Source organism: Platalea leucorodia (assembly GCF_965183815.1).
Source record: "Platalea leucorodia genome assembly, chromosome: 20".
Taxonomy (NCBI): domain Eukaryota; kingdom Metazoa; phylum Chordata; class Aves; order Pelecaniformes; family Threskiornithidae; genus Platalea; species Platalea leucorodia.
Window position 1 is genome coordinate 884,811 of NC_138842.1, and position 12,968 is coordinate 897,778.

The following is a 12,968-nucleotide window of genomic DNA, read 5'->3' on the forward strand; positions in this document are numbered from 1 at the left end:
CTATTAGCCCATAGCCACAGGAGGAGGTGGGATGGGAGGAAAAAAAGAAGAAATAAGAAATCTCCGCATTTGGCTTTACTTTAGAAGACAGGAGAAACATAATCCGTCCTCTTCACTGCTGGGCAACCCAATGATTGCAGTAGGGCTCATGAATATTTTCTCCCCGACACACTTTTTTTTTGTATTACATTTACATTTTGTTTCAAAATACTCACGCTCTCAAATATAAAAAAAAAAGAAATCTTTCAAGCTTCAGCCCTTTGCCCTCTGTCATCTCTTTTTCCCTTTTCTTTTTTTGTTTGTTGCTAGATAGAGGAGGTGAGAAAGAAGACCGTGACGATTATTTGTTTACAAGTCTGGATCTTCAACATGGATTTTTTTTTTTTTTTTAAATTGGCATTTTCACCACTTTAAATCCTTCCTAAATATCATCCAGGGTGCGGGATTCAAGAAGCAAAGTCCATCCCCATCTCCCCACCCTGTCATGCCCGGTTTCAAGAGGAACAAATGATGGTGGCAGTGAAAAGGACTCCACAGAAATGGTATTTCTCCTCTGGGAATGCCTAACTGCTTTGGAAATGCAAGAAAAGCTGTCTATGATTATGACCATTATTATTATGTCTGCTGCCAGATCGAGTGGAAACTCCTCTTGCTACCCCAGCCAAGGCTGAGTTGGGAGTCAACGTCCGTTGACCCCCAACGGCTTTCCAAGAGCATCAAGGTTGGGTCCCATCAGATCCCCAGGGTTGCGGATGGAGTCACGGTCCTCCAACAAGGTCTTCTGCTGAAGTCGCGACACTTGGTTTGCGTTTTACAGGGAAACAAGGGGTTTAATTGTGTCCTGAAGGCACCAAGAAGGGACACAAAGGCAATCCTCAGTACGGACCCTGCACCGAAACGCGACGATGCATCCTTCTCCGACGATGGGAGGTACCTCCAAAATACAGACCCAACGGCCAAGGCCATGGGCAACGCTGGTGGGACTTGAGCAGCCTGGGATGCCTGGATCCCCGGGGCCGAGCCACGCTACCTGACGACCTCCTGGCTCACGTATAAAGTAACAGGAGAAGCGATAAATCACTTTGGCACCTTCCCTGGGCACGGCAGCCCTCGATAAAAGACCAAAATTCAAGGAAGGCAGCCTGACACCACGCTATTCCCAGCGCACCCTGTTACGCAGATTAATCCTCCTTGATGCAGAATTACAATTAGGGTTCCGTCTTAAGGAGATATCAGCAATCAGATATCTTATCAAATGCCACCTCAATTATTCAAATAATCCCTGGCTCTTAGATTTGGGTGCTGTTTAGGGAAAGCAGTCCGATTAATGTGCTGACACTTCCCCATCACGTCCGACATCCTCAACTTCATGTCTGATTACAGAATTTGCATTCAATTTAATTTTTTCCATCTGGAGTAAATGAATAATCCGAGTACCTACCCCAGCCTTAATTACATTTGTTAAATTAAAAACCCGGGATGTGAGAAATTTAAATGCACGTAGCTCCGCGGCCAGACAAACCTGCACGTTCAACCTGCCGCAGCCCTGCCATCTCCTGCTCCAATTTCTCTTCCTTCCCCACAGCCACGCATCAAAGAAATTACAACCAGAAAACAAAAATTCTTTCTAAACGATGAAACAATAGATGATCTTTTGACATTTCCAGTGCTGTTTGCAGGGGAATGAGATAAAATGTAATAAATTCATATACTTCTGTGTGTTTCTTGGCTCCAGCAGCTAAAATTTCCATCTCTTTATGCAGGAGTCCTGGGGAGCAGAAATCCTTGATAATGCCAAACAATTCGACACTTTATTTTCTCTTTACTCCGCACCATGCAAAACACAGGCTTCAAGCTGCCAGCTGCTGGGAGTGAAACCAGATGCCACATCCCTTTTCCATATGGAAACAGAAATCGCCCCGTCTGGGGGCGCGCGCGCTCCCTTCCATCGCAGCCCTCCGTGACCCCAGGCTTGCTACCGGCGCACAGCAAAGTCTCTCCCCAACAGCAAAAAAAAAAATTAAAAAAATATCATTGCAATGGTGGTATTGTGATTTTTTTACGCTCGACCCGGTTCAGGCCAGATCCTGGTACCATCAGCCCCGGAGAACGGCAGGGAAGATTTGCCCCGAGCCACCAAATTTCCTAATTTCAAAATAAAAAAGGTAAACAGAGGGGTGGAAATAAAACCACTGAACCCAACATTTTTCTTTAAATAGCTTTGCAGAAGCTTGCTAAATTCCTCTGCTTTTGGAGAAGCTGAAACTTAAAAGGCTGGAATTAATAGGTGGACTCAAGGCAGTAGCAAGAAAAGTATCCAAATAATTAAAGAATAATTAAACATAAATGGAAGATAAAGCATTTCCAGCTCTGGCCATTTTAGGCTTGATACGCCATATATCGCGTGACGCAAAATGTCGAATAAATATATTTGGGTGTTGATCTAGATGTCAGCGACAATGAAAACGTTCAGGAAAGTCTGGTCTTAGCACTCCCAAAGCCTGAATTAAATAACTTACGTATGAGTGAGTGCAATGGTAATAATCGCCCTCAGTTTGGGGCTTGTGAGACCGGTAATAAAACACGGCTAAAAATATTCAGGAAAGCCACGCTCGGGTAAAGTGAGACAGGTGAGAGCAGAGCCGAAAATAGCTTTTCCCTTTGCTCCCAGCGTGCTCGCAGCTCAAGCGACATTTCTGCGCGCTGGGGAAGCTGGATTTGACTCCCCACCCCCAAAAAAATCCCCTTAGAGGGGTGTAAGAGAGCGCAGAGCATCCCCCCCCCAGGCACCGCCGCAGGATTTGGCCATCAGAGAAATCCCCTCCAAGCAGGCGCCTTGAATGCCGTCTGACGGACGTTGCAGTTCCTCATCCTTTCTGGCTTTCTTCTGCTTTGTTTTGAGTTAACAGTTATGGTGCCGGAGGAGAAAACATCATGTTTTAGCAATGAAGTCCCCAGTGAGGCTGTTTAAAAATTAATTAGTGCCATGCAACATATTAGCGATGAATAGTAATTTTAGCTTTTGTAGCTACTTCATCGCCTTCTCCACCGCCGTTATTCCAGCTTTTCTATGGTCCTCCCAGCCAACCAGGACCTCATATGGAGGGGACCCAAGAAATTGTTGCCTGTGTCTCCTGGAAATACCCCATTTGACACCAAACACAACCCCCCACCATGTGTTTTCTGTGGAGCTTTTAAATAAATTAAGGTCATGGTTGCTGAGCTGGCTGGAAGGTAGGAACCTGAAGGTTGTGGGTCCTGGCTTCATCCAGGATGGAGGACAGAGGTCCTCCCTCCATGGATGGAGATTCTCCACTGGTGGAGATCCCCCAACCCTGAGGATGGAGAATCTTCAAGGATGGAGATCCCCCAACCCTAAGGACGGAGAACCGTCAAGGACGGAGAGCCCCCATCCCCAAGGATGGAGACGTGCCAACCCCAAGGATGAAGATTCCCCCCCGACTCCAAGGAAGAAGATCCCCATAACCCAAAGATGGAGAACCCCCCAATTCTGAAGGTGAAGATTCCCAAGCCTCAACGATGAGAGATGGAGAAACACAAGGATGTTCACAAGGATGGAGATCCTCCCAACCCCAAGGATGGAGATTCTCCAAACTCCACCGACGGGAATCCCCCCAACCTCAAGGATGGGGATCCCCCAACCCCAAAGATGGAGAACCCCAAAACCCGAGGATGGAGACCCCCCCCAAACCTTGAGGATGGAGATCCTCCTAGCTCCAGGTGTGGGGATTCCGCCAACCCTGAGGATGTAGATCCCCAGACTCCAAGGATGGAGACCCCCAAACCTCAAGGACGGAGATCCTCCTGACCCCAAGTACAGGGATCGCCCCAACCCTGAGGATGTGGATCCCCAAAACCCAAGGACCTTCACAACCCCGAGGATGGAGATTCCCCAAACTCCAAGGATGGAGATGCCCCAACCTAAGAATGGAGACCTTCCAAGGAGAGAGATCCCATCCAGCCACAAGGATGAAGAGTCCCCCAAAACCCAAGGATGGAGACCCTTCCCCAATCCCAAGGAGGGTGATCACCCCCTGGAACCTCACCGGCTGCACCCCTCACCCTGGCAGGGACCTGGGGGCATCACCCTGGTCCGGTGATGGCCACCCCCCTAAACTGCAACCCCATCCTGCTCCTTCGGGCAGCGAGCGAGGCGGCGGGAACCGAGGAGCCTCGCCGCTTCGGCCACCTTCAGGTGGATGGCGGAGCTGAGGGGAATTTGCAGGGACATCTGGAATATATTCATTTTACGGCATGTTTCATATCACAGACAGGTACTTTGAAGCAGTTAAGTAGTAGCAGGGCGGCACGTCCCCATGGGTGGGCTGCGGTTTGCGCTTTCAGCCCGAGCTGCCCCAGCATGACAAAGGGGCTGGGGAGATGGAGCTGACGTTTTCCAAACACAGCTTTGTGCCTCTGGGGGCAAATCCAGCAAGAAATTAAAACCCAAAAGGCCAAAAAAGAAGGAGAGAAAAAAAAAAAAGGAAACCAACCCCCACGTCTGAGTGATGTTGATCCCCGTATCAGGCTATTAACAGTCCCATCACAAATTGTAAATGACTCAGATAAATTAAATGGCTTAGCAGCTGCGAGGAAAGGCCCTTCTGAAGATTCATTTGTTTCGCGGAAAAGAAATTAGCCGGGAATTTAAAATCTTTTCCAGAAGCTTGACGCGGACGCCCTGCCAAAGCCCACATGTTGCTGCTCGCGCAGCCCTGGGATGCAGCCGGCCCCCGAAAGGAAAAGTTCTCCGCGAGCATCCGAAAGCGAGGGAATGCGGCCGCGCCGCCTCCCAGCAAACCTATTAAAAACCTCAAGCGATGAAAAGGCCTGAAAACGGGAAGGTTTGACCCAATACACCCCCACGGTGAGAGAAACCCAGCGACGGAGCTGCGATTAAAAAAGAAAAGGGGACGGTAATGCAGGGAGGGCTCGGAGCAGGGCAAGAAGTCGGGGTTGCACCCCTGGGGGCAGCGAGGTGCGTGATTCACCGCCCAAATACAGTGAGCTGCAGTGATTTACCCCCAGATGCGGCGAGATGCAATGCTTTACCCCCCGAAAGCCGTGAGATGCGATGGTTTACCCCCAAAAGCAGTGAGCCGCTGTGATTTACCCCCAGCTGCAGCAAACCGCAACGATTTCCCCCAGCTGCAGCACACCCCAGTGATTTCCCTGACGGCTCCCCAAAAACCCCAAATCTCCCCACTTTCCTACTGCTTCCAGGGGTCGCAAACGCCCTTTCTCCAATGTTAACACATGAAATTAATGCCTGAAACCTCCCCACGTTCCGAGGTTTCCCTGGCAAAGCCCTGCTCCCCATCCACGTCCCTTTTAGCTCGTGCAAAATTGAGGGCTTTTTCACCTTCAGAGGCTATTTTGCAGGCAGCAGCGTCTCAAAACCCCTTTTAGTGGAAGTTCAGAGGTATAAAAGATGCAAATTGCCCCTAAATTATTCACGTGGTATTTCAATCGAAGCCCCGCCATGGGGTAAAGGGAAAGATCTGGTGACAGAGCCACGATCCTGGTCTCCGTTTGGATGGGAAAACCCTTCTTGGATTTACTGTGGAGAAGGGAATGGGGGAGAGGATAAAATAAAAGGGTTTCCCCCATCCAGAAAAGGGCTGGAGATGGAGGAAATGCAAGGAGCACCCGGTTTTCAGGGGCTTGCAACCAGAGCAACCCAGTTGCCTTTGCCCTTTGGCAACACTGAAGCTTTGCGAAACTTCTACAGGGCGGGAGGAGCAAAATTAAAGTGGGGCACGGGAAGCGAAATCGCAAACCAAGAAACCCCTCCACGGCAAGAAGGGAGAGAAGCCACCAACAAAAAACGGTGAAAAATGAATCAGAAACTCAGAAGTGAGTTTGCATTTCAAATACGGGAGGTTTTTCAAAAGGAAAAACCCTGAAAGATCTTTTTTCCTTCCACTTTTTCCTCTCTGTTTTGCTTCTTTCTGTTTCATTGAGCATCCAGGTGCTCCCAAGCTGGGATTTCCATTTCTCCGCCTCCTACTCAGGGCAAAACCCCAACAACCCAGTGCAAAAAAAAAACCCCAAAACCCAAAAGTAGGACACCAAGCCCTGCTCAATCCAAACTCAGCTTGATGCTCACTAATTACCCGCTAATAGTATTTATATGCTGCTGGCACGCTCGGAAATGCAGCTCCTAATAACCGCGGTCTGCATCAATATTAATGTCCCGGCTTGACTCTCGATACCCGGGGACCGACGGGAGATAAAGCAACATCACAGCAAAGTGAAGGAGGGAAGAAAATGAAATAAACAATTATTTTTTCCGTGTTTGGCAGGAAGGGAGCGCTTGAGATCAAATGATGGGATCCCCCCTTGGCGTGTATCAGCAATAAAAATAAATATAAATTGTTTAAGTCCCCATTGCTGGGGCGTAAGTCTTCCAGCAGCAGGGAATTTTTCACCAGCTGTAAGCCCTTCCCCAAACTCTGAGTTGCCCCGTAGGTAGGAGAAGGCTGGAAAAACTCTTCTTCTCTTGCTATGGGAATGGATTTCTACAACTTGGGGCTTTTCCCTTACCTGAGTTACTCTGAGACGATCGGCTTCAAATATTCATCCCTGCAAACTTCCGTCTGCTCATGCAAAACCTCAGGCTTTGGGTTGGCTCAGCAAGAAATGCCGCTTGAAACGAGCTCCTGAAAAGCAATTTTTTTTTCCAGCAATGTTTCGATCCGTATGGAAAGAGGGAGCACATCCCCCAGAATTCACCAATATTATCTTGCAGATCAATATGCGCACGAGTATTTGCAGGAACGTGGCTATGCAGGGCATGGCGCGGGTTGTAAACGTGCCCCGGCGTCACTCTGTAATTCGATTAAAAACCTCTTTTCTTAATAATTTCTACGCAGAGACACTTGGCACACCGGGAGCTTTTAGGCAGAGCTTAAATGGAGTTAATAAACTATTAATAGCCTGCAGTAAGGCTGTGATAGATTTGAGCTGCGAGTGCTCCGCGCGCCTCGGTACAAGGTGTTATTACCAATGTCTGCGCTTGGTGTGCATCAAAAAAAAATCACGGAGGTCTCCCATTAAAAATGCAGTTCCAGGAAATGTGACATTGCTTGGGGAAAGATGCCTATTTTCAGGATTTTTTCCAGCAAAATGAAGTCGAGAGTAAGCGTGGACCCCGTGGAGCATTGGTGTGGCGTTAACCCGCACCGTTGACCTGTTAATTAGTGTTGATCCATGCTTGTTAGTTATTAATATTCAAAGAAAACGAATGGAAGCGATAAAGTTCATGTCCAGAAATTCAATATTCGGATGTTCCCAGATCATCATTTTCCAGTTCTTTCATTTCCATGGAAGTTGAGAACTTCCCTATTTTTAGTCAAATTCCAAGCGAGAAAAAGGCAAATTCTGGAAAGATCTTGAAAATGCATGTTCTCCTTCCCCAGCAAACCATGGTGATGAACCATTTACTGACACGGATTTATTTGAGCAGTTATTAAACAACGGCAACAAGTAACGCATTGACCCTTCAGAGAAGAGCCAACCTTGTGCCGATGACTACAACGGCAACGAGCAACACGTTGACCCTTCAGAGAAGAGCCAACCTTGTGCCGACGACTACAACGGCAACGAGCAACACGTTGACCCTTCAGAGAAGAGCCAACCTTGTCCCGATGACTACAATGGCAACGAGTAACGCGTTGACCCTTCAGAGAAGAGCCAACCTTGTGCCGATGACTACAACGGCAACGAGCAACACGTTGACCCTTCAGAGAAGAGCCAACCTTGTCCCGATGACTACAACGGCAACGAGCAACGCGTTGACCCTTCAGAGAAGAGCCAACCTTGTCCCGATGACTACAACGGCAACAAGCAACGCGTTGACCCTTCAGAGAAGAGCCAACCCTGCGTTGATGACTTCACTACGTAGAAGCAAGACTCAAGCCAACTGCCCGAAGGCTGCCATAAAAATCAAACACCGCCATAAAGTGACTTCAGATATTGCAAGAAATCCCCAGAAAGAGACTATTTATAATCTCATTTGGCAATCTGGGCTAGAAACAGTGCTCTGCTGTTGTAGGCTTGGCCATCAATTCTGGTCAAACTCACAAAGATCCTTCTGAAGCGCAGCTGAGTGACCCAGTGGGAATGGCAATTTTTCATACGGAAATTTTCCTGAAGCTTAAATCGCCTCTTTGTTAAATATTTCTAACTTGTGGAAAGAGGCTGCGAGATGTATTCCAAGAGGAGCCATCTATGAGAAGTCAAAGGGTAAAAATGAGCCTTTCTCAGGGAAAAAAGTGAGGATTTCCACTCAAGAGATGCTGGAGGACCACTGGAGGACTCAAAACCAAACCCTAAAAAAGGAGTTTTCTGTTTATCTTTGTTGGGGTGATGGAAGAAGAACCACGAGAAGAAGCAAAACCTTCTTCCAACTTCTGCGGCTGCAGGTGCTCAGCACCTTTTGGGCATTCAGAAACGCCGTCAACCCATGAGAAGACCCTTCCCCACCGCTTCCAACCATGACGAGTGAAAAGGGAGCGCCTTGCCTCAACCCCCCCATCAGCACCAGAGAAAACAGCCAAATCACCGCAACTTGCAAATCCCTCCCTGCCTTTCCCCCTCCCGACAGCTGCTTTCCCCCAAGGAACCTCCAAAATGCCCCAAACCCACCCAAAATCACAACCTACCAAAAAAAATAACCAAAACTGAAGGAGAAACAGAGCCAATTAATTAATTGGGAACCGATGCATGTCAACACGCCACATGATCAACTTGCTGGACACGGCTGGTTTACTGGCACCCGATGTTGGTCCCCATTTTATTTCCCATGAAACGGGAGCTGCAAGGACTGGGATAAATAAGAGTAAAAGCGATTTTGAGGGTCGCTGCAGCTTTCCGCCTCTCCGTTGCGATATTATTGGCTGATCTCCTACACAGCTGCTCCCCGCTGAATAGGCGCATCCCACCTCCAACGCCGTTGGCCATCAACCAACATGGGAATAAAGACAAGTTTGGGGTTTTTTTTTCAGTTGATGTGACTTATTTAGGGATTTTTATGGGTTTTTGGAGGAATATGCAGTGATTTATCCAATATTGCAGTTAGACGGAAAAAAAAAACCCTTCTTCACTGTCTCATCTCCACCAAAGTTGGCAGCCAGACGGGGTCCAGCATGGTGACCACCATCCGGTGGTCAAGTGGGTCAGGACTATTTAATACCAAAACCAAGGGGGGAAATATTTGATTTCTTCAGCAAGAAATGCTCCTTTTTCCAAAGCATAGCTCAGAACGGAGGAAAACATTAAGTTTTGAAACGCCTCAATGAAATTTAATTTTTGGTTTGAATCAACAGCTTCACTCGGTGCCATTTTAATGCTATTTTAAGTCGAAATGTCAATTGGAAACTAACATTTAAAAATGTCAAAACATTTCATGTCTGCAGACGGAGCCGATAGTTTTTGCTTCCATGTGTCCAAACAGCAAACGCTTTTGGAATTTTACCGTGGGGAAAAAAAAAAAAAAAAAAAAATCAATATTTTGACTTCTTGGAATGAAAACAAAGTGAAAATATAATATTTCCTCCAGGATGCAAACAATATTTTCTGACAAGCTGTAATCACCAAAAAGTAATCTGAACCAAATGTATGCTACCACGGGCTGTTCTAGCTCCGCGGGAAGAGAAGAGAAAGAGGGATTTTTGTTATTGCGGGCTCTCCGAACCCTTTTTTTGCCAGTGATTCCCATATTTCCACAGCTTTTCCCTATTATATCCCAACAGGATAAAATCAGGGTGCGGGAAGCCCCTTCCACCATTTCCAATGCGTCGATTTTCCTTAATAGTGGGGGAAAAGCCGGGAAAAAAAGATGTTTTTTCTCCTCTAGAAGAGGAGAATTTTGATTTTGGGGGGATTTTCACTTTATTTTGAATAACGACACCCCCTCACGCCCATCAGTTTGGAGTTTTTTCCCGCGCTCGCGCCGGCTGCAAGGACCACGTACACGGGGGGTGGGTTTTTTTATCCAATATAAATGTAATTTTCCAATGATCTCACCTTTTAAATCCCTGCCTCGGCCGTGCGTTGCCAAAATTAAAAAAATAAAATAAAAAACCAAATAAAAGCAAAGGAATCCAAGCCAGTCGCAGCACAAAAAATAAAAGTTTCACTAATTTTTCTGGTTCAGGGGGTAAAAACGCAGCGTTGCAAAATCGGATGAAAACCGGCGTTTTTGGAGCCGGGGCCAGGCTGTAAAGCAAGTTTTTCATCCCAAAGCTCCAGCATCCTCAACCGGGCTCGGCCGCCCTCCATCACCTTTGCTTCTCCCCCAAATTTCTCTTTTTTCTGGGTTTTTTTTGAGCCCGGGCTACAGCCCCGCGCGGGGAATAAGTGCAATTATCTCGTCTCGCCACATTTTTTCCAGCCCTGCCTGAGGTTTAATTAAAGCCAAGCAAAAAAAAAAACACGGAGGAGAAGCGCGGCGTTCCGATATCGCCCCGTTGCACGCGGCGGGGAGGAGGGAAAAAAATGCGGGGGGGGAGAGGGGAAAAAAAATAAAACCTTTATCATAGACTTTTTAATTTAGCAAACCTTGCTGGTTATTGCTCCTTTATCATATTTCTTTTAAAAAATATATATATATAAATATATATATATGGGCATGCATACGCACGTGAGCGTATATACATATATATATGTATACTAGGATACAACGCGCTATATAAAAAGCTATATACGCACGCTCTATATAAAAAATATATATATAAGCGTACCTTAATCCCCCGTAATCTCCTTGAATTACACCTAAACCACCCTCCTTGCAGGTGACCTTTCCGCAAAAGGCTGTTTCTATGCCAACAGCGTTGTTTGAGGCAGACGAGAGACAAAAATACGGCAGAATAATCTTTAATTTTTCCTTAATTCGGGGTTTTCACCCGTGGCCAGAAGCTGGTTGAGGCTAAACCCCCCCGCCACGGAAAAAATTCATATAAAAAATTAATTTCTATATATAGGGTTTGAATATTAGAGGGAGAGTGTGGTAAGCTCAAGCCAATTTAGCTTTTGCCTAAATTCCCGGCATCATTTTTGAGTGAAAATCCCCTCGTTTTGGGGTTTAGGAGCAAAACGCCATCGTTTTAAGGTCTTTTTCACCTTAAAATTTCTTATTTTGATCTCCTTCCCCATCTCGCCCCGCAAACGCGACCGGCGGGCATTGGTTCCTACCGTAAAATTCTGAAAATCCTCAATTTTTTTCGATTTTCACTGGTTTTTAGGGAATTCCAGCAAGGAGCTTGTCTCTAACGGAAACCAATAAAATTACAAGAAATTGCAGACCTGAACTCTGAAAAAATCGGAGAAATCATTAAAAAAATTATATCATGATGGCGAGAAACCCTGGGTCATACAAGATTTGGCGGCATAAAAGCAGCTCGATATAAATAATTTTCTGTAGATAAAGGTCAGTTTGGGTCCGGATAATTTTATTCCATTGAAAATTTGGGATATTTTTCCTTACTTTCTTGAGTTTCTTGAGTTCCAACTCAGCCCATCGCAAACCAGAGTGTCTAAAACCGCTACGGGAAAGGAAAAAAATGAGATTTTTCCTGCCCGAATGAGCTGGTTTTATTTGGTTTTGGGGTTTTTTGGTGTCTTTTAGAAAGTGGCCCGAGGACCCGTGGCCCAGCAGCTCGCAGCATCCCCAAAATCCCCCTTTTTTCACTCATTGTGAGAGGGAAATCATCCAAATTCCTGCATTTTAATTTTTTTTTATCGGTGGGGATGTATTTTTATTTTCCTTCTGACCCGACCCCAACACCTTCGTGGGTCTCGGGAGGGAAGATATTTTCCCGACGGCTCCATCTCGCCAGGCGCCAAACCAAGAGGATAAAAATACTGGTTGCCATGGGAACAGAAATTCCGAAGTTTGCAAATCCCGGATTTAAATCTCGCCCTAATTTCGGTCCTTAAAACCCGTTTTTGCTTCCGCGTTTTGCGGGGTTCGGGGGCAAAAATGTGAATTTGAAGCAACCCAAGGGGGATTTAACATCTTTACAGATGTTTTCCCGCAGCTGGATGCAACCCAAAACCAGAAAGATATTTATAAAGAAGTTTGTAATATGAAAAATAAGGATGAATCCCGGCTTGCGGAATCGCCATCCGGCCTTGGAGCCATCGCTCCGCCTCAGCCCCACGGATGCGTCCCGGCGCAGCCAGGGCTAACAGACAGAATCCGAATTTTTGCATCTCATCCAGAAAAACCACTCACCAGGCTTCATTTTATTTGCTCAAAATACACCGCGATCACTTAATAAATATTAAATTATAACGATAAGGCCCCAGCGCTAAGGATGCTCGGCCAGAGCGCCCCCTTTTCCGGCGGCATCGATAGCTTCGAACGGGCTTCAAGCAACTTTAGGAGTCGGGGTCTGCAAAACCGCTGAGCCCAAGGAGGGAAAAACCCCGCTCAAAGGAAAATAAATCATTTTTGCCTTCGTAATAGGCACCAAATTGGGGATGGTAAGCGAGGGGACAGGCAGCAGGGCACGTACGGAACGCTAAATGGTAATAAAAGGATTATGAATTAAAAGGGGGCAGGGGTAATCCCCTGTGCAAAGCAAGATTCCCATCATTAAACTTGAGTTTCCAAAGGCGAAACAGAAGAGGGAATTCATTCCCCGCGTCAGAAAAACACGGAGTTACTGGAACTAATTTGTTGGCGGCGGCAATAAATCGACTCTACGCTGGCACCTGAGGAACTCTGCAAGTTTGAAGGTTTTGCGAGGCAGCGTGCCAGCAGGTTTTGCAACGCAATGCGTTTGTTTGCAGGTTTTGCAATGCACTGTAACACAACCCACTGCGTTTGCAGATTTTGCGATGCAATGCAATGCAACGCAATGCAACGTTTGTTGGTTTCGCAATGCAACGTGCTTGCAGGTTTTGCAATGCAACGTGTTTGCAGTTTTTGCAATGCAACA